This window comes from Neovison vison, chromosome 7 (assembly GCF_020171115.1).
Source record: "Neovison vison isolate M4711 chromosome 7, ASM_NN_V1, whole genome shotgun sequence".
Classification (NCBI taxonomy): domain Eukaryota; kingdom Metazoa; phylum Chordata; class Mammalia; order Carnivora; family Mustelidae; genus Neogale; species Neogale vison.
The window spans coordinates 44417440-44440064 of record NC_058097.1 but is presented as its reverse complement, the minus strand read 5'-3'; the positions used below and the strand labels follow the sequence as shown (position 1 = coordinate 44440064).

General features: G+C 50.5%; 1 protein-coding gene across 4 annotated transcripts in view; it reads right to left on the bottom strand.

The window, feature by feature from the left end:
• The window catches only part of SIPA1L3 (signal induced proliferation associated 1 like 3), a 237337-nt gene that overhangs the window by 102655 nt on the left and 112057 nt on the right, over positions 1-22625 (bottom strand). The window contains exon 1 of one of the 4 annotated variants that reach the window (XM_044256525.1): positions 20321-20379. The exons of 2 other annotated variants lie outside the window; for them this stretch is intronic. The gene's annotated coding sequence lies outside the window, so the exon portion shown is untranslated. Of the gene's footprint in view, positions 1-14352; positions 14372-20320; positions 20380-22625 lie in introns of those variants that run through there. One more of the 4 variants, XM_044256524.1, reaches the window with a different exon arrangement.

The window sequence follows — 22625 nt, the reverse complement described above, 5'->3', positions numbered from 1 at the left end:
ACTCAAAACAGAGAGGAGCACCACCAGCTTCAACAACCATTAATGATTCCCCATTCCTGTTTCATCTACCCACTCACTCCTACACTTTTATTTAACAGAATAGTTTGGGATATATCCCAGCCATCAGCTCATTTCACCTGAAAAAACTCAAGTTTATACATCTAGCAGTTAGGCTTTTCCTTATTAACCATGGTACCTTTATCACACCCATCTAGATTAACAAGAATTCTTTAATATCATGTAATACCCCATATCTGCATTACGTTTCCCCCATTGTCTCAAAGGTGTTTTTTAGAGCAGATTTGTTCAAATCAGGATCCAAACAAGATCCCTATTCTACCTCAGTGAGTATATTTCTTTCTTTCTTTTTTTTAAGATTTTATTCATTCATTTGACAGAGTTCACAAGTAGGCAGAGAGGCAGGCAGAAAGAGAGAGGGGGAAGCAGGCTCCCCGCTGAGCAGAGAGCCCAATGCGGGGCTCGATCCCAGGACCCCGAGATCATGACCTGAGCTGAAGGCAGAGGCCCAACCCACTAAGCCACCCAGGAGCCCCTCGATGAGTATATTTCTTTCTTTCTTTTTTTTTTTTTTTAAAGATTTTATTTATTTATTTGACAGAGAGAGATCACAAGTAGGCAGAGAGGCAGGCAGAGAGAGAGAGAGAGGAGGAAGCAGGCTCCCCGCTGAGCAGAGAGCCCGATGCAGGACTCGATCCCAGGACCCTGAGATCATGACCTGAGCCAAAGGCAGCAGCTTAACCCACTGAGCCACCCAGGCACCCGGTGAGTATATTTCTTAAGTCTCTTCTATAAAGTCTCTCCCATGCCCATCACCATTATTGTGAGGCTATTCACTTGTGTAAGGAATTACATCACTTGTCCCGTGGAGTTTCCCACTTTTAGGAGCTGGCTGCCTATTCCCTTGTGGTGTCATTAAACACATTCCTCTGCCCCCTGTGAATCCTGTAGGTAGAGGCTGGACTGCTGTCAATCTGTCCTGCAGTCTGCCTGACCAGCCACCCCCCCCCAATAAAGGAAATAAAAAATGACAGATGAGTCACCATGAATACTGGTAGATTGGGGGAGGGGATAACCCTACGTGATTAATAGATACCGTAAGCCAGTAAATCAGCTCTTGTCACTTCTTGGCTGAGATCTCCTCAGTGGCTCCTTACTGCGTTAGAATAAAATCCAAAGTATTCTGCTGGTCCACAAGCCCCACAGGCTCTGGACCTTGCCAGTCTCCCTGAAGCCTCTCCCCACCCCTAAGATCCCATCCCACTGGCCCTCTTCTCTGTTCTGCTGACATACCAAACCCCACCCAGGATATCTGGATATGCTTCCTTCTGTTCTTCACCAGGTTGGCTCCCTTGAATGATGTCAACTCTTCAATGAAGAGAAGCCCACCAACGACTGCCGACTGCCAGTGTTTTCTGAGTAAGGGGAAGGCTCTGTGTGTGTGTTTGTGTGTGTGTGTTTCCTAACTCATGCCCATAGGTACAGAACAAGCTGGGAGAGAACCGGGCGGCAGCATGAAGCAGATTCATGGAGCAAAACAGCGAGGCCAGTCTGTAACAACTGAAAAAGTCAGACTCAGAAGGCAGGGGAGGAGAGAAGTGGGGAGCAAAAGTGCACTCCTCCTCCCAGCTCCCAAAGGAGCATCCCTGAAGATGTTACAGGGAGGCACACAGGGGACGAGAGAGGGGAGGAGACAGAAGAGGAGGAGGAGGGAAGCCACAAGGGCTGGGTTAGTTAAGGAAGACAGAAGCACCCAAGTGAGGCTGGGTGAGTGGGACAGCAGAGGCATTTCTTTTTTTCTTTTAAGATTTAATTTATTTATTTATTTGAGAGAGAGCGCACAAGCAGGGGGGGAGGAACAGAGGGAGAAGCCGCTCCCCACTGAGCAGGGAGCAGATGCTTAATGACTGAGCTCCCCATGTGCTCCGCACCCCCCCCCCCCCGCATTTCTACAGACACAAGTAGGCCTCAGCTCTGGTGACCACCCTTTGCGGGAATGTGGATGCCAGATCACTGGATTTTTAAGTAGAAATCAGAAATCTTGAACTGTATGCAACTTCTCCCAGTTTGAAATACAAAAATAACTGCAGCGACGACAAACCAACTACCAGGCAGAGAAGAGATCTGCAAGGATTTTCAAGAAACTGCTAACAGTGGATGTCTCTGGGAAAGGGAACTAGGTACCGTCCCCCCCAAGCCCAGCCCCCTCTCCTGCTGCACTCAGCTCCTTAGTACTTCTGAAGGTACTCACTTATTTCTCTTATTTATTTCTGATTTCCACCCCATGAGAACGTGAGCTGCTGCTGTATCCCCAGGATCTCAACGTGTCTTGAAAGTAGGGGAAGGAAGGAGCCTTACTTTTCACTGTACACCACTGGCTACCTTTGGAATTACCTGCACGTACTTCTAGCTGATAAATAAATACTTAAAAACGTTACCAACAAAAACCAAGTAAGGGTCAATAAAATAAGTACCTGTGCCAGATTTGGGCAGAGGATGCTGGTCTGTGATCTCAGGTGACCAGTAAGCTCAGCAGCTTTGCCAGAGAGGAGGGCCTGAGGCTTGTCCTATACTCTGCTGGGCCCTGGATCCCAGGCCAAACTGGGGTGTGCAGCTGGGCCAGGGGCACCCTGGGACCAAAGTGTGACCCTTTGAGGCCACACTGGGGCTGGCTGGGAAAACCAGTGGCCCAGATGCGACCCTGAATTACTTATGCAAGCACCTCCTGACAGATGGGCTTTGCTGATGGCATTTTGTTTCCAGCTCAGTCAGAAACCCCCCATCTGTTTTGCTCTCTTCTGTGAGAACACACAGATGTTCCTGAGGCCCTGGTGTCTTTCCACAGATCCCTTCCCCGACCAGGTGTAGCCAAGTCTCCCTGTGACGCTCAGAGGCTTAGTGATACCCACAGCCTCCGTGGGATTTGGAGACTGCTGCACACTGGTCCCTTTCCAGCGGCCTGCTGTCCAATGCTGTCCCCCTTCCAAGAGCACCCCATCCTTCAGATGGGGAAGCCCCCCTTCTGAGGGCCAGACTGCCTGGGTTCAGATCCTAGTATGCCACGGGCTGGATACTAAAACTGTGGCTCTGTTTCAATCTGGAAAATGGGGAGAAGTACTGCCTATCTCCTGGCCATTCCTATCCCCACGGTTCCTTCCTTTATGTATCTTCTCTCTCCCCCCTCAATTACAGAAGCACAGCCAAGGGTGGACTTGGTGGCTGCATGTTCTCCGAATGGAGGTCAGCACACAGTGTCTTCTCTCCAGTGTTCCCTGGCTCCTGCTTGTTCTCCACACCTGCTCCTCTGGCCTCCTGGTGCTCTGTCTGCCCCTGATAAATTCTGCTTCTGCCCAAGACTGTCCAGTGTGGCTTCTGCAGCTGGCACTGGAGGACCCTGACTAATGCACAGTGTGGCGTGCAAGGGAGACAGCTGGGGATGGTGGACGGGGAAACACGGGGGACGGTAGCACAGTGAGAAGCAAGTGGCAGTGGGAGAGGCCGCTGGGATGCATGTGGCTGCAAGTGATGGAATCCCAGCCGCCGGTGGCTCAGGCAATGAAGACATCTCATTATCCTGTGTCGGAAGGAGGCCAGATATGGTGACTCCACTCTTGGTACGCTGGGATGATATCAGACACTTTCTCCCCCCATGCCCCCACACTCCCCTCCTTCCCTCTGTGAGCTACTGGCCTGCATCTTGGGCTTGAGGCCTCTGAGTAGCAAGCTGGTGGCCATACCCATGCTTCTCACTGAACCATGGGCAGTGGGGAAAGAAACAGATAAGGTAAGACTGTTCTACTTCTTACCCATCTGACCCTAGTCAGGAAAGAGTATGTTTGCCAGAACATTCCTCCTACACCTCAACAGACTTTCTCTGTTTTTTTCTTTCTTTCTCTGGCCTAATCAGCTATAATGTGGTCACATATGGCCATTCCAGGCTCAAGGAAAGCTGGGAAACCCTCAAATCTGGGATTGTCCTGACTGCCCTTAGACCAGGGAGGACTTACCTCTGGGGCTGGCCACATTGGCTCCCTAAAAATGTCAGGGTCTGTTAGAGGACCAGGCACCCACCAGCGTATATGTGCAAATGCTTCCAGACTGTTATTTGTAAAGATACTGGGGAAGTCTGAACTGAGAGCATGCTCCCTTATCAGGCCCCCCAAGTCTGGAGGCTGGAAGAGCAGACATGCAGGCAGATGCCACAGCCGCAGTGTTCTGGCTCTGAGGGGCCTTGCTCCTCAGAGCAAGTGACCCAGCCAATTTCACAGGTAAGAGGGGCACCTGGGTGGCTCAGTGGGTTGAAGCCTCTGCCTTTGGCTCAGGTCATGATCCCATGGTCCTGGGATTGAGCCCTGCATCGGGCTCTCTGCTCCTTGGGGAGCCTGCTTCCTCCTCTCTCTCGGCCTACCTCTCTGCCTACTTGTGATCTGTCAATTAAATAAATAAAATCTTAAAAAAAAAATTCACAGGTAAGTGACATGGCTAAGGGCAGAGTAGAAGAGAAAAACACAAGTCTTCCAGTGGTAGACACTTGTGGTTTGCTTCCCTGGCCTCTAGGACTCTTTTGTCCAAAAACAGCCCAGATTTCCCTTTGGGAACCTGCCTTCTCTGATTCCCACCCAGTGGGCTATAGGAAGAACTCCTTCTTGAGCTCAGGAACTAACCACGTAACACAATCAGAACCAGTGAGACCCAGTGACATCATTGCCAAGAGTCCTAAAGCTGAAGGCTATGCTTTTCTCTCTTACCCAGAGTCTGAGAGGATGTGAGGGATGGAATCACTGCAGCCATCTTGTAACCACGAGGGAAGAACCATTTGTGAAAGGGGCTGAAAGAGGGGGGATCTGGGGGCTTCATTCATCACTTTAGTCTGAGGTGGACCTGAAGCCACCATTATTCTACTTCCCACCACTGGATGTTTTAGTTATATAACAAAACAGTATCCATAATGGCAGCTACCACAAATGTGATCCTTCTATAGTCCAGGTCCTTTTCCAAACACTTCACATTTACTATCTCTCTTAATTCCACAGCAACTCTGTGAGGTAGTATTATCTCCATTTTAACATAAAGAAACTGAAGTGGGCAGGTGAAGTAATGTGCCTGAGGCCAGATGGCCACGAGGTGGCAGAGCTGGGAATGACCCAGAAGCTTCATTCCTGAAATCAGGCAGTCCTGAGTTCAAGCACCAGCCTTCCCTGTTGCCCAGTGGGCAAAGCCCTGGACCTCTCATTCTCCTTTTCCTCACTGGTGACACACCATAAAATATCTCCAGGTCCAACTGGTCCTCTGAGTTCCAGGCTCTAGTAGCCACCTGCTTACCTGACACCACCACGAATGTATGTCAGCCTATACTGCAACACTAACCATTCCCACCCTGAACTCCTGATCTTTCCCCACCCACAAAACTTGTTTCTCCTCAGAAATCATCAAGGTGGGCTAAGGTATGCCACAGGAACAGAAGACCCCAAGTACGAGGGGCTTACACAACAAAGGTTTGTTTCTTGGTCATTCTGCATGTACAACGCGGGTGGGCCAAGGGCCTTCGCATGCCTGCTTTACTCCTAGTGGATAGAGCCGGCCTTTCATGAGACCCAGCCAATTTCACAGGTAGGCATGTGGCTAAAGCACCTAACAGCCTCCTTGTTCCCTCTGCGTCTGCTTCCCTAGCTACCCTCTTCCACACAGTAGGATTCATATTCACATTGGAATCTTAGTATAAAATTCAAAATCCTCACCTCAGCCCTCAAGACTCCTTTCCTCTTCTCCTCTTGCTCCGGGAGCCCAAGCCACAAAGTCTTTCTTTCAGTCCCACTGCTTATTCTCCCTGTTGCCTCAGGGCCTTTGCACAGGCCACTCCCACTGCCCTTGCCCTTACCTAGATAGTTCTTTCTCTACATGACTTTCCCTTTTCATGAACCTTGTTCCATCCCCAACCTGAGTTCCCAGAGCACGCTATGAGCATTTCTCTTTGGGGTTACCTGCATCAATGTATGTATGTAATTTACCACATAATGAGCCATTTGCCATAAGGTTTGTGAGGCATTAGAGTCTCTTTATTTCTGCCTGTATCTCCAGCACAGGCCTGACACATAGTAGGCCGCTAATACATAAGTGCTGCTAAATCCATGAGTGGAGGGATGACAACCTTACAGACCAGGAAGAGCACAGGCTCAGTTAGAGCCTGTGACCTGAGGGTAGGTGGTACCTGCTGGGTGACCCAGAGTGTCTGTCCCTGGGAAGAGGCATGTTTGGGAAGCTGAAAGTAATGCATGGAGTGTGTGTGTGTGTGTGAGCGCGTGCGTGTGCACAAGCTGCCCCTTCACATGGGCAGACACACTGGGTCACCACATGTGTTGGAGAAGCAGGTAGGTACCCAAAGCTTCCTTCCTAGACAGTCTTCTGCATCCAGGGCTGCCCCCATCTGCTCCAAGTGTTACCCCTTCATGGAAATGTGATCCAGTCACTATCAGTGGGGCTCAGTGGGACCTAAGAACTCTGGTCAGTTCAGGGTTGTGGCATCAAGTCTGAGGGCTACTCTCAGGCCCAGGGGGAGATGACCCACTGCATGCACTTGGCAATCCAGCAGTTTCTGGGCACATACAAGTCATTCGTTTGTCCAGTAAGAACTAGTCCTTCCAGCTTATTCATTCACACAACACCTATCACATTCTTACAAGTCATTCAGTCCAAACAATTCATTCAGTCAGAAGAGCACAAAAACCTTACTCTTTTACTGAACATTGACCAGGCATGGAAAACTCATTCATTTCACAAACACCAAGCACCGAAAATCTGCTCACTTATTTCATTCATTTTTCAAGCACCTACTACATGCCATCATAGGTGCTGAAGATACAGCCCTGAGCGGGACAGAGACCCCCTCTACCCCTGTCCAGCCAAGAACTTACTTCCAGGAGAGGGAAGCCCAGAAATAAGTCAATCAAGATAGAAAACAAATTAACTTCAAAGGGCAATAAGCAGTTGAAAGGACTAAACCGTTGTGACAGGGCAGGGCTGGGGGGGAGCTGCTCTCAATAGGGGACAGTCAGAAGAATTGGTTGTGGGGATGCCATCTGATCCCCGAGAGAGGGCGCCTGCCATGCACCGGGTATGCTGATGAGCGAGGCTGACAAGCCCGGGCAGGAAAGCTGGGAGTGGCCAGTGTATAAGGCAGCTGTTCCCTCCCCCACTGTCCATTAGAGGCACCAGGGGAGCTTTGTAAAAATACAGGTGTTCACCCTCCTCCCCCAGAGAGTCTGAATCAGCCGGTCTGGGGTGGAGACCAGGCCTGAGAGCCTTTTAAAAGCTTTGCAGCTCATTCTATTATGTAGCCAGGGCTGAGGACAGAGGACGGAGGGCAAAGAAAGAAGGGTCTGACACCAAGTCCTACTTTGCTGCAAATGCAAGAGGAGGCAGACTTGTGAGCCAGAGCAGGCCTGCGCAGAGGGAAGGAGAGCCAGTGTCCCCGTGGCCCCAGCCCTGGCTGCAGTCTGGGAAGGGGCAGGTGAGGGCTGGAGGCTGCTGAGAGGGTCACATACAATGAAAATTCTTGGGTCTGAAGGGCATGGGGACCACGGCAGGAGGTTTTTCAGGGAACTGCTGCTCTGGGACGTCTTGTCCACACCCTTGGGCCCCACCCAGGGCAGCCGACCTACCCCCCCCCCCCCCGCCCCCCGCCCTGTCTTCTCCTTCCTAACTTCTTCCTCCCATACCACAGACACAATGATTCTCAGCCTTCCTTCGCTGAGCTCCTAGGGGTCTGCACACACCCTGGGCTATGGGATTAGCTCACTGGATTTTTAAGCCTCTGAGTAGCTCTGGTCCCCCCTTGGACTTCTAGCGGCTCTAAGCCTGCAGGGGACGAGGGTCTACCACGTGTGTTCCTGCCACACAGGCAAGCAGGGGAGGGGGTGATAACACAATGCTGATGGGAATGCACACACTTGGCATGTATGGACGTGTGCTGTAATGACCTTATAAAGCAAGGACTTCCAGCATGCCCATTTTACAGATGAGGCAAAGGTCACATGGCCACATCACCTGGCGGGTAGGTAGGTAGGTGGAGCAGCTAGGATCCCCAATCTCCTTGGTTTGCCTCCCACACCTTTGCCACCTCACTCTAAATAAGAGGTGGAAGCCCAAATGAGCGTGTTGTATGAATACACAAATGATGCAAGGATCTTCAAAAATCAATTCGTAAGGACAAAACTCGAGGACGTCAGCAACAGCTCAGCTGACTTCAGGTTAAGGATCTGTTTTCTCAGGACACCTGGGTGGCTCTTCCAGTTAGGCATCTGCTTTCAGCTTGGGTCATGATCAGGGGTCCTGGGAGTCTGCTTCTCCTTCTCCCTCTGATTACCCCCCAGCTCGTGCACCCCTCCCCCCAAATAAATAAAATCTTATTAAAAAAAGAAAAAAGGAATCTGTTTTCTCCCCTGTATGTCTTCCTCCACTTTACTGGAAATTCAAGCGTCCATAGGACCTCTTAGAGCTTCCAGTAAACAAAATGGCTGGAACTTCCAGAAATCCCCTGAGGAAGCCCCCAGCAGCCACAACACCCGCAGCAGGGCCCTGAGCAGGGCTACCCGGCTGAGTACTACACTCGCAATGCTTCCAACACCACATGTGTGGATTTTCCATACCAGGCAATTCTCCAGTTCTCTGCAGACACTGATGGGGTGTCCCACAATTTAATCCCCACACTTACTACCTGGAGTCCGTGCAGGCTAAGGGCTCAGTTCCACCAGACTGCCCCCCATTTCTGATGCTAATCAGGAGTCCCCAGGTTACCTACACATCTTACTTGGCTACAAACTGGGGGTCCCACAACCCCCTCCTCAGGCTCGGTAATGGGCTGTAACAGCTCACAGAAGTGAGAGATATTTCACCTACTATTACTGGTTTCTTATAAAAGGTACAAATCAATAGTCAGATGAAGAGATACTCAAGATGAAGTCCAGAAGGGTCTTGAGTCCCATGGAATTTGGGGGTGCACCACCCTCCCAGCATGTGGATACACTCACCAACCTAGAAGCTCTCTGAACTCCATCCTTTGGGGTTTTAGGGAGGCTGCATTATGTGGGCACGATTGATTAAATCACTGGCCATTGGCGACTCCTGCGAACCCCTCCTCTCCAGAGGTTGGGGGGGTGGGGCTGAAAGTTCAAACCCTCTAATCACAGGGCTGGTTTCCCTGGCAACCAGCCCCAATCCCGAAGCTATCCAGGAGTCCACCAAGAATTACTTCATTAGCATAAACTCAGGTACGGTTGAAAGGGGGCTTATTCTACAGAACAAAAGAGGCTCCTATCACCCATATCACTCAGAAAATTCCAAAGGTTTTAGAAGCTCCTGGGCCAGGAACTGGGGATAGAGATCAAATATATATACGTTTTATTTGCACTTTTGTATTTAAGGTCAAAGAACCCAGAGAATGGATGCTTCTAACTGAAATCTTAACAGCCCCTTCACTCACACCAGTGAGGGACCTGGGAGTCTGAGTTCCTGAGAGGCTTGTTCTCTTCCAAGTGTATAAATCAAGTACAGCTTCTTTCCCTTCCTTGGGGGAGTGGGGAGAATGAACGGTAATTATGTGCTCAAACATCAGGTGTGCAACTATTTTATTTTAACCCAGCAATTCCATTTCTAGGAATCTGTCGCTCAGACAGTCACACCAGTGCACGTGGAAACACAGGTGCACGGCGGTTCTGCTGGGGGGGCACTCATGCCGCCACAATGTGTTAACATGGAAGCCGTAGGAAGACCTAATAGTTCTTAGGCAGAGAACGGGCTAAATGGGTCCGGCTGCCTCTACTCTAGAAACACAATGCAGCAGTGATGAACAGAGATGAACAGAGAGGCAGAGCCCCCTGCCGTGAGCACTGGAGGCCCACGTGGCTAGAAATGAACAGGTAGAGCTCACACTCAGGAGTGCTCACTATGTACTGGGCTAAGTGCTTTACACACATTAACTCATTTCATCCTGATGAAACCCTGTGAAGGAGAGGCTATCACAGGCCTCCTTTTATTTTTTAAAAAAGATTTTGTTTATTTATTTGACACAGAGAAAGAGGTCACAAGTAAGCCGAGTAGCAGGCAGAGATAGATGGGGAAGCAGGCTGCCCGCTGAGCAGAAAGCCCGATGTGGGGCTCGATCCCAGGACCCGGAGATCATGACCCGAGCTAAAGGCAGAGGATTAACCCACTGAACCATCCAGGCGCCCCACTGGCCTCCTTTTAAAGCCCACCCAACGGAGTCCAGAGAGGCTGAGTGACTTGACCAAGGTCACTCAGCTGCAGAGCAGTGGCTCTGCGGTTGGAACCCAGGCAACCCTGCTCCAGAGTTCTTCCACTTGTGAAGGGAAAGGGGTAAACTGCAGAATGAAACAAAAAATAAAATGATTTGGCTTCAACAAAAAGGGGGTGGATTTCATTAGAGAGAGAAAGTGAAAGCGAGAGAACATAAATGTCCATAAAGGGCCTAGGAGGATACCCACCCAACTGTTTAACAGTGGATACTTTTTCTTTCTTTCTTTTTTTTTTTTTTAAGATTTCATTTGTTTATTTGACAGACAGAGATCACAAGTAGGCAGAGAGGCAGGCAGAGAGAGAGAGAGAGAGAGAGACAGAGGAGGAAGCAGTCTCTTTGCCGAGCAGAGAACCTGATGCGGGACTCTGTCATGACCCTGAGACCATGACCTGAGCTGAAGGCAGAGGCTTTAACCCACTGAGCCAGCCAGGTGCTCAACAGTGGTTACTTCTAAGGAGTAAAACCCAGGTTGAAGATAAAAGGACAATTTTTTTTTTTTTAATTCTATGTGTTTGTTCTTTAATTCTTATAAACATGTAAGTTCAAGGCCCTCTCAAGGCCCCCTATGAGGCCTGCCCCGTGAATAGGTCTGTATGCTTTCTTCCAGACCTTTCTCTGTGTCTACAAGGAAATGCTCACAACTGCTCAGGGCAGGGGCGTCTCGGGCTTCAGGTCTACAGTTGTGAAAGTGAGCACATGACGAGAAACATGGGTGGAGGGAAAGCCTCCCCCTGGAAAGCCCTGGGAGGACAGAATGCAGTTAGAACAGATGCTTCAGGGGCGCCTGGGTGGCTCAGTTGTTAAGCTTCTGCCTTCAGCTCTGGTCATGATTCCAGGGTCCTGGGATGGAGATGGGGGTGTCGCGGGAGGCCTGCTTCTCCTTCTCCCACTCCCCCTGCTTCTGTTCCCTCTCTCTCTGTCAAATAAATAAATAAATAAGTAAAATCTTAAAAAAAAAAAAAAAAAAAAAAGAACAGATGCTTCAGCAGCAATCTGGCCTTTGTTTCAGCCTGCGAGCCAGTAGGGTCGGAGTTATGTGGGTTAAAATACTTGTGTAATTACATGCTCATATAGGGAGATGAATTTAAAAATAATAAACAGCCTCAATAGTTGCTTTTCTTACTTATTATCAGATCTTGGAGATTTCCGGTTGTGGCAGCTGTCGCACGGGGGTTAGAAGCCAAGACGACTCAGGTTCAATTCTCAGCTCTGCCACTTAATTACCTAGACCTTGGGCAGGTCACTTAGCCTCACTACATCTTGGTTTTCTCATGTGTAAAATGAGGTAATAATAGCACTTCACTCCTAGGGATGTTGTGAGGTAACGACTGCAAAGACTTCGAGTGTTCCTGCGTGAGTATTAGCTATTAACGTTTTACTTACATAATAAAAAACGAAACCTCAAGCAAACACATAGAACCAAATGTAGCCTTGGCATGAACCCTGGTGGCTCAGGGCTCAGGAGCCAGGTCATCCAGGGTGGTCGGCTTTGAACCAGAAGCTGGGCCAGCCCCTCCTTCCCAGCGGCCGGGAGCCAGGGCCACAGGGAGGTGCCCCTTCTGAGTCCATGGGGGGTCGGTGGGTGAGACCAGAGCGTGTTGCTCTGGCCCCCAAAGCGCATGTGGAGGAAGCATCTTGTTCCAATTCTGGGCACAGTCCTACTCACTTCAAATGAGACTTTGAAATGCAGAATTACAAAAGGATGCCTCTGGAGCAGGGGCACGTGTGCCAGGCCCACCCAGGCGCTGCAGCACAGCGTGTGCACTCTGGTGACGGGACCGGGCTGTGCTGGCTGGAGGCCAGATAAGGGCTCTGTGGCTGGGGAAGCCACTTCTGGGGAGACGTTGTCAGCGCCACAGCCGCTGCTCCATGGCCCTAGAGGGATCTGGCCCGCTCTAGCCAGGCCCATGGTCAAGCCACATGCGCTGGCAGAGCCATGACATTTATTCTGATGCTGAAAATTTTTGATGAACAGCTGCTCCCTGGAACACCCAGAGTCCCCACTATGACTGCAGGGGGCAACACTTCGGGGTCTACTCCCACGGCTGCTGCTGCCCAGGCCGGAGCGGTGGCTGGATGTTTAGTATGTCCCCCAATGGGCTCATTCCTGTGACCAGGCCAAGCCTCCTTCAGAAGATGGTGTCTTGTCAGCATGGAGCCTGACTTGCACACTAATCCCAGCTAATTGCCACCGAAACCTGCTAAGATCACATCTGTTGGGCTTGGAGATTAAATCAATATTTGACAATCTTGATTAAATACAGCCAGGGAATCCTTGTCAAGGAACATCTGTTAAAGCCCTGTTCTTTCCATCCTGTTCTTGGGGGCTGGCCAGGGGCATCTCTGGCTCTGCTTCTCCTCACCTGAAGAGCTCTGTGGAGGGATGGGGGTCGGGGGGCCCTGCGGTGGGAGGGGAGGGGAGTGAAGCTTGTTATCCTGGGGGGCACCATCTGCCAGCAGTAATCACCATACCTGCCCCTGACCCCTAGGGCTACTGAAGGCCAGTCCCTGGCCGGGGTGGAGCACTGCCACAGAACCCGTCTTCTTCTTCTTCTTTTTTTTTTTAAAGATTTTATTTATTTATTTGATAGACAGAGATCACAAGTAGGCAGAGAGGCAGACAGAGAGAGAGAGAGGAGGAAGCAGGCTCTCCGCGCAGCAGACAGCCCGATGTGGGGCTCGATCCCAGGACCCTGGGATCATGACCTGAGCCGAACGCAGAGGCTTTAACCCACTGAGCCACCCAGGCGCCCCTAAGAACCCGTCTTCTAATGGTCCACTGAGGCCGTGGTCTGGTCACTGCTATTTCAGAATGGAGAAACTGACCTTCTGAGAGGGGACACTGCTTCTTCAAGGTCACAGAGAGAATGGGAGGAGGAGCGGGGGCTAGACCTGGCTCTGGTTGATTCCAGGGTCTGCCCCGTGACCAACTTGAGAGACAGGTTGTCCAAAGTAAGAACAAAAACTGGCACTCAGGCCCCCAGGAGCCCAGACTGGAAACCAGTTCCAGTGGTCCAGTTCCTGAAACTACATGAAATAATGATGGCCGCACTGAGAAGCCCTGGCTTCATGCTTGGCCCTACTCACACCATGCAGCATCCTGAGGTGAGGGCCCTATTCCTCTCCCCATTTTACAGAAAGGAACACTGAGACTCAGAGAGACAAGCTAGCTACCTGTGAGGTAAAAGGCAGAGGGAGGACTGGAACCAGGTAAGTGAATCTATGGCCACCAGAACCACTGTCATTTCTAAAAAGCAGGGAAAGAGTGCCTGAGTGGCTCAGTTGTTAAGCATCTGCCTTTGGCTCAGGTCATGATCCCAGGGTCCCAGGATCAAGCCCCACTTTGAGCTCCCTGCTCCGCAGGGAGTCTGCTTCTCCCTTCGTCCTTCACCCTGATTGTGCTCTCTCTTACTTGCTTGCTCTCTCTCAAATAAATAAATATTCAAAAATAAATTAAAAAAATAAAAAGTCAAGGGGCGCCTGGGTGGCTCAGTGGGTTAAGCCGCTGCCTTCGGCTCAGGTCATGATCTCAGGGTCCTGGGATCGAGTCCCGCATCGGGCTCTCTGCTCGGCAGGGAGCCTGCTTCCCTCTCTCTCTCTCTGCCTGCCTCTCTGTCTACTTGTGATTTCTCTCTGTCAAATTAATAAATAAAATCTTAAAAAAAAAAAAGTCGCGATAGAGCTGTGAACATGATGGGCCTCTATAAAGACCTGCTCTCCATCTCTCGGTGATTTAAGACGGAAATCAGGCTCACGCTGGGATCCTGGTGATTAAATCCTGGCCCCCACACAGACCAGAGCAGGCAGCAATGCCACCTCGTCACACTGCTGGAGGAGCCTGAGATGATCGCCCTGCGATACCACTCCCCACGGTAAGGGCACAGAAGCAGCACACATATATCCCTCCTCAGGATTTGAAAAACCTCAGTGAGAACCACTCAGCAGCTGGACTCACAGCACCCTCATGGGGGAGGGGCGGGGAGCAGTGGTCAGACACCTGAACGCCCACAGCCGCTGCTCACCACTCTTCGCCCAGGTTCAAAGCAGTGCTGAGATCAGGGGAGTCCTCCATAGGTCTCTGCTGAGTTCAATAAAAAGGGAAAGAGGAAGGTGAAGGGGAAGAGGAGGGGAAGGGGAAAGGGAAGAGAAGAGAAAGGGAAAGCGAAAGGAAAAGGAAGGAAAAGGAAAGGGAAGGAAAAGGAATGGAATGGAATGGAATGGAATAAAATGGAATAGGAAGGGAAGGTTAGGGAAGGGAAGGAAAAAGTAGGGTAGGGAAAGCAAGGGGAAGAGAAAAGGGAAAGGGAAAGAAAAGAAAAAAACAGACAAACCAGTCAGCGACCTGGCCAGATAAACAACTAGTCAGCCAACCAGATAACCAATAATCAACCAATTATCCAGTTAATAGCCAGCCGGCCAACCAGCTGGTTAACTAGCCAACTGATATCCTGTTTCTGTGTCCCTGTCCCTGTCTACTTCCATCTCGACTCCATCTCTCTGCATTGCCATCCCCTGTTTCTATGTCCCTGTTCACACCTGTCTGTGTCCTTCTGGGTGTGTCTCTCTCACACATGTGCACTCACAGACAGTCATAGCTCTGCTTCTTTCTGGCTCCTGAGTCACGATCCCATGTTAACTCACCACTGAGGTTGTGTCCCAGGCCAGGCAGCCTCTGCCTGGTCCCTTCTAACTCTCTCCCACATTCCCAGTTCCCAGAATCGGCAGGAAGGGAGAGAGGGTAAGGAATTGGCCAAGATTATTTAAAAAAAAAAAAAAAAAAAAAGCAGGAGGCAGATCCCAAACTGTCTGCTGAGTAAAATCACCACTGGCACATATGGCACTGTTTGTGCTCCCAATTTCTCATATTCCAGGAAGGATTTACGCAGGTCTTGTCCAGTCTTACCCCCACCCTGACATGGAATCCTACAAGGAAGTTGGCTGGTTGGCTGCTTTAATCAGAGAATAAACTCAAACTTCACGAAGAACATACTCGGAAGTGGTTCAGAAGAACATCATACTCTCTCTTGCAATTAGAAAAAAAATGTGTATTAAAAAAAACTCCATGCTATGTATTTTATATCCATATAACCACCTAGGATGATGCAGAACAAAGATCTGGAGAAGCGGTCTCTACTGTAAGTGGCCACCCCAGGGAGGGGAGGGACAGTGTGTGTGCACCTGTGATCTTCTTATCCTCAACCTCCTGGCTCCCAACCTTCTCAAAGTCACGCGTCTCCACTTGGCCACCATCGTGGACCACCTGTACTAATATTTGTTTAAGATAATCCTTTCAACCAGCTCACTTACTAAAACCTTAATAATCACACCAGTATTGGAGTCATTATATTTTTTTTTCTAAGGCTCCTCAAACAAAATGCATGAATACGAACATTTGTAAAGCTTGTCTGTGTGTCCGTGGAAATGAGCTTTGGTCCCAGAAATGTGCTGACGTCAAAACCAGAACGCAGCTTTCAGACAAGGATTCTGAGCAAAAGAGGCATGATTTCATTTATATGAAGTTCAAGAACAGGCAGGATGCAATGTTACTTAGGGTTACTCTCCTTGACGAACAAACCTTCAAAAAGCAAGAAATGGTGACCACAGAAGTCTGGAAGAGTAGAGGCTTCCAGGGGAGGGAGAGGGTTCGGATGGTGGGGTCACAGAGATGGTTCTGGGGTATTGGCAAGATTCTCTTTCTTGATGTGGGGGTTATATGTGTGCTTGCTTCATCACTGTTCACTAAACTGTGTATTTACCTTTTACATACTTCTTGGTGCAAGTGTTCGGTTTCTTAATACCAAAGTTTTAAAGTCTTTTGCACTGTATCAGTTCATTTTAAACAATGAGCTTGTACTCTTGTATGACACATGCGATTTGAAAAAAAACAGATAAGGCCCTCTTTGAGGGTCACCTGGGTGGCTCAGCAGGTTAAGGGCCCGACTCTTGGTTTTGGCTTATGTCATGATCTTGGGGTCCTGGGATGGAGCTCTGCACTGGGCTCTGTGTTGAGTGCAGAGTCTGTTTGAGATTCTCTCCCTCTCCCTCTCCATCCCCCCCACCCCTGCCAGCTCTCTTTCAAATAAACAAATAAAAATCTTAAAAAAAAAAAAATGAGACCCTCTTTGAAGACCTGTGTGTGTTCGTACACACACCCAGAGCCACCCCAGTCACTCTCGCTCCCCTGGCTCAAAATTCACTTTCTCTCCCACAAGAAGAGTTTCCACTTCCCAGAACTGGCAGAGCCACTTTACCGGGCCAGCCGAGCACAAACATCCTGGGTGTGCTGGGGGACCGTGCACTTCCTCCTGGGCCCGGGGGAAGCGGTGAGAGCAGGGGCTACACGCACAGCAGCGGTTCTGGGACAGCTCACCACATGACACTGGGGGACAGAGAGGCAAGGACCCACATCCACCTGGAAGAGGGCTTACAGGGCAGAGGGGCTGTGGGGCCACGCTAGCCCCTGCAGGGATCCCACAGTGAGCTCTAGAAAGACTCTAGTCCTGACCCTTGACTAGGGTCAGAGCCTCCTGTGGGCTCGAGGACCAGCTGGCAGATGGCGAAAGCCTGCAGCTCTGTTTGGACAACACTATAATCAAACATCCTGCCCCGGGGGACTAAGACCAAGGCAGGAGGACTGAAGCGGGTAGTAGGCCCTCAGGAGCCTAAAACAATGGCTCTCCAGGAGCCCAGGACACCAGGAAATCAGCTACTCATTCCTAGGACAGCTTTCTTCTTCTTTTTTTTAAATGTTCACAGTTGATGGAACCTTTCTAGAGGCAATCTGGCAACAGCTTTTAAAAATGTTCTTACCCTCTGAGCCTGTAATGCTACTTCTGGGAACTGATCCCAAAGAAACAATGAAATGAAGAAAAAAATTTATGGCATTGGTTAGAAAGCAAAAAAAGAGAACCGACCCCAATGTCCAACAACAGGAGAATGGGTAAATAAATTACCGCACATCTCACTGCACAACCTTAGGATGTCAAACATTTATATACATGTACAGATGCAGTCACAGAAAAAAGCCTGACCGAAAAAAAAAAACTGCTCAAAAATGTTAACTGGGGTTAGGTCTTGATGCTGGGACTCCCAGTGATTTCTGAAAATGTGCTCATTCTACCTTCCTGGAGTCTCCCAAATTGCCTTTAATGAATGTGCTTTCAAAATCAGGGAAACAAAGCAGGAAGTATCCATTCACGTAACTGATTTGCATTCACCAGATGCATATTTCCTGGGAACCAACTATGTAAGAAAGCAGTGAAGGACGTAGACCCTTCTCACACGCATGACCTGAGTGTCTTTACCAAGTACACGTGTCAGCACAAAGTGAGCTGGGGACAGGATAAAGGGTAAAACACGGCGCTGCACAGTGGGTGGTCAAGGAAGGCTGCACGGAAGGGGTGGTGGTAGGCGAGGGGGACAGAGACAGCAGGTGCAAAGGCCCCAGCATGATTGAAGGCATGTAGGTATCGAACCCGATGAGCAGCAGAGTCCCGGGAGGAGGCTGGTTGGCCAATCCTGGAGGAGGAGGGGAAGGAGTGGCATGGCCCAGAACAGAGACAGCACTGGCACAGAGAAGGAGCAGACCAGAGAGGATCTGGCCATTTCCTCACAAGAAGAAGAGCTCCCGGCCCTCAGTCCACAGCTGAATACCAGGTGGGTACAGGGCGCTGCGCCAGATCATGTCACCGAAATGCGGGCTGTCACTCCTTCTCTTGCTCCCACACTCCTCAGACCAGAGCACTATGGAGATACAAACACACAAGCCATTTCAGGTCAGTATGTTTGGGCCAACATCAGCTGCCAGGGCTGGGCTCAACTTTAAGAAAAAAACAGACAACCTTCCAAACAGAAGCCAGCCACAGCCTTCCTGCGGGGTGGGATGTACCTCAAACTCCTTCCCATGCAGGTCTTCATGAGCTCACGGGTGCTGCTCAGGAGGCCCAGAGGCCAGGAATCTCACTCCCAATGGACAGAGGAGGAGAATAAGCACCGGGCAGCATCCATTCTCGACAAGAACTCAAGCCCTCAGTAGGAGACTGTGTTACGTGCTATTGGGGGGCTGGTCTGGGCGCCGAAGGGCCTCACACTTGCAGGTAGATGACCTCCAGTGCTGTGCAAATCCAAACGCCCCCCTCCTTTCTTGAGAGAAGTCTGCATCTGTCTGCAGCAGCAGGATGCCCATTCAAAAAGCCCACTCTCCCAGGTTCCCTTGCAGCTCGGGACAACTCTGTGTCCCATTCTCGGCAGTGAGAGGTTAAGTGGAAGTCTGCTCGGGGTGGGGATGGGGTCTTCTAGTAAGGCTCCTGCTTTCCAGGAGAAAGGAGTAAGCTCTTTCCCTTCCACCCTTCTCCTCCCTGGAATGTGGATACCATACCTCCTGGAGGTGAGGCAGCCATCTTGTGATCGTGAGCCACATGCTGAGGACGGCAGGGCAAGGAGGCAGAGGAGCCCACTCTCCCAGCCGGGGGCCCTGCCCCAGGCTCCCCATACCCCCCCCTTCCCTTCCTACATGCCACAGAACTGTCGCCTTAGTTAAGCTACCGCTTGCTGGCTTCCTGTTACTGGTAGCAGACTCCAGTCTTGACGTCCTACCCAGATCCTCATTTTACATATAAGGAAACTGAAGCTCTATGAGGGGAGGTCACTAGCCCAAGGTCACGCAGAGCTAGGAAGAGATGAGGCTGGATGGGACCCTGTATCCCTAACCACTTTGTAGCAGCATCTTGAATCTCAGTCAGGAGTACTGGCTTTGGGGAAAGCTTGGCTTCGATTCGCTTCTCCATTTCGTTGCAGCCTTGTGGATCCCCCACACCAGAAGCATTGAGCCCCACAAAACGCGGACTCTCTACTGCTCCCTCCCCACCACACAGAACAGCGCTGGCGGGTGGCAGGCACTGAACACACACGCTCAAGGGGCAACGACTGAACACCCCGGGAAGAGCGAGTGACTCTTCTGGAGAACAGGAATGCCTCCCCTTAACTTCCCAGGGGCTGGGAGGGCTCACTGAGGAATAACTATAAACCACATGACACAGGGTCCGATTAAGTGCCCAATAAGAGATTCCATATTACCAAAATGGAGGCTGTAGACCTCCTCTTCATGACCAAACAATGGTTTTGCCACCTCTAGATGATTTTTTTTTTTAAACTTGGATCCAAAGATGATTTCTCTCTGCCAAATATCTGTAACTCACAGGCCATACACCCCCAGGACTCCCAGCTAAATCCCAACCCGCGGACCTGGAGTAGTGCCCCTGCCTCCCTCCTCGGCCTTGGGCTCTGCCAGCAGTAACCGCCCTACACTTTGCACATCAACCCTTCCTCTTCCTTAGGCCCACTTCCCAAGCTGCCTCCTGAGTGATGCCTTCCCTGACCCCACTTGCTACCCCCTCTCCTGGGAAGCCCTGAGGGCCCCAGTCTGGCCTAGCCTCTTCCAGAGGCGGTGTCTGCAGAGGCCATCTACCTGGCACTCCTGCTGGGTGTTGCCCACGAAAGCCCAGCTGCTGGGAGCAGGCACCACCCCTCCTCTCCCACCTCCCCGGGGCTTTGGGCTCCTAGAAGAGATGCTCGTGGACATCCGGTGAACAGGAGAATGAAGATCACGCGGCCTGACATTTATCTGGGTCTCGAATGTACCGGGCCTTGTTCTATGAGCTTTATGCAGATTTACCCTTTCACTCAGCACAACAATCCTTTGAGAGGTACTATTTCCATCTCCTTTTTATACACCAGGAAACTGAAGCGCAAGGTCACACTGCTGGTAAATGGCAAAGCTGGGTTCCAATCCTGCTGACTGACTCCAGAGTCCATGCTTCTAACCTCTGGGCTCTGCTGCCTTGTTGCATGAGCAAATGCACCCATGTCCATGGCAGGAAGAAAAAACCCCAGGGTCAGGCCTAAGCGGAAGGTGGAGGTCACTCCCTAAGCCAGAGCAAACATTCTCACTGGCGTCCCCATAACATTCCAACCCTATTCTCCTTTGCTTACCTGCCAATATTGATGCTGAAAAAACCAGACATTCACTTTTCTTGCTGAGAAATCTGCTGGAAATCTGCTAGATGGGGAGGGTGCTAGATGGTGAGAAATCAGCTTCCTGATAAAAGAGCAGAAACATGGTCCTGACTGGCTCCCTGCATCCTGTGGCTATGACAGGATGTGATAGCTGGAGCCACAGCAACCATCTTGCAACAATGAGGAAAGGCTAAAAATGGTTTCAGAAGCACACACCTGGGCTTCTGACATGTGGAGCATCCCAGAACTGTGGAGTATCTATTACTTATATTCCAGGCTGAGATACAAAGTATTTAGAAACCAGTATGGTGTAGGCAATAGGCAATTAAAACGGATGGCAGCTGGTGAGCACTGCCAAACACCAGTCCTGCCTGAATCCAAATACTTGAATGCAAGCGCCTTGAGGATGAGTATCCCATGCCAGTTCTGTTCACTGTTGTCTCTCAGCACCAGCACAGTGCTCAGCACACAGTCAGCGTCTGGTGAATGATCCTGACCGGCTTCCCTGGAGATCTGCAGGGGGCCGCTGACAGCGCAGGTACCAGAGCCTGCTGCATCAGACCAGAGTAACATCATACCTCCCAGCTCTGAAAAAGGCGGCTTCTTCCCCCCCTAGCTTCAGATCCTTCATCTGTATTTACCTCACAGGGTTTGGGAGGAAACTTTTTTTTTTTAAGATTTTATTTATTTGACAGAGATCACAAGTAGGCAGAGAGGCAAGCAGAGAGAGAGGGGGAAGCAGGCTCCCCACTGAGCAGAGAGCCTGATGCGGGGCTCGATCCCAGGACCCTGGGATCATGACCTGAGCCAAAGGCAGAGGCTCAACCCACTGAGCCACCCAGGCACCCCTGGGAGGGAACTTTGATAAGCCCTGTGTGTACAGCTCTTAGATAGGACCTGATGTGATGCTGGGAATGTGTGCTCGCTGCTATTGCCCTCCACTTCTTTCATCCTGTCAGTCTCCTTGCTTCTCAGATGGCTACCATGATCTGTCTCTCCTTTAAGGAGATAAAATCTGAAAAAGTATAGGAGAAAGCACCCTGCAAGCAAATGGCAATTCTTATCTTTGACTCAGCGCGGTGCGCCAGCTAAGAGCGTGGAGTCAGAGAGCGGGTTGCCTGAGCTCGAATCCCAGCTCAGCCATATGACTTCAGCCAGCCACTTCAACCTCCCTGTGCCTCAGTTACCTCACCTGTAAAATGGAAATAACAGAAGTACCTCCCTCACAGGGCTGACATGAACACTGAGTGAGTTAATATGTAGGGGCGTCTGGGAGGCTCAGTCAGTTGAGTGTCCCATCCTTGATTTTGGCTCAGGTTGCAATTTCAGGGTTGTGAGATCAAGCCCCGTGTCAGGCTCCATGCTCAGCTGTGGAGGCTACTTGAGATTCTCTCTCTCCCTCTCCCAGCTTGTGGTCTCTCTATCTCTAAAAGTAAATGAGAAGAATCTTCTTAAGAAATGAGCTAAGACATAAAGCTGTGGAGCAGAGCCTGGCTCCACAGGTGATCACCAGGAATGTTAGCTGATGTGACTTGGGCAAACCACTTAACTCTTTCTCTTCTCTAAGAGTACTAGTCATACCAACCTCACAGGATTACTGTAAGAACTAAAGAAATTAATCCATGTGACGTGTGAAGTACTTGGAACAGGCCTGCTTTATGAGAAGCACCCAGTTTCTTGTTTTTTAATTGTACCTATTTATTTGACAGAGAAAGAGACATGGAGAAAGGGAACACAAGCAGGAGCAGTGGGAGAGGGAGAAGCAGGCTTCCTGCTAAGCAAGGAGCCCGATGCGGGGCTTGATCCCAGGACGCTGCGGTCATGACTGAACCAAAGGCAGATGCTTAACCACCTGAGCCACCCAGGGGCCCCTGAGAAGCGCCCAGTTACTGTTAGCAATCCTCATCATCTCTAACTGGGGGCTCTCTTGAGGACGGACTGCCAACCCGTCTATTTAACTCCCGCATGTTGCTGAACTCCTTTGTCTGCGTATCTGGCACCACCTGTGGTCCTGGAGGCTCCCCCAACCTCACAAAGCTGGGAGCTCCAGGAGTGTGCGGCTCTGCCTGTAGGCACAGAGTCCTGGGGAAGGCGTTCCTTAGGTCACGGCACTACCCAGTCCTCTGACAAGAACAAAGGGAGTGTGTTGTCCAAATCTAGGGTGGGGGGAGCTTGGAGAAGATCCATGGGCAAATGGCCTTGAGCCTCCCAAGGGAGGCCCGTCCCAGGCAGCAGTGGCTAGCAGCTGGCAGACAAGGCCCAAAGAGCTGCCTCAGGTTTC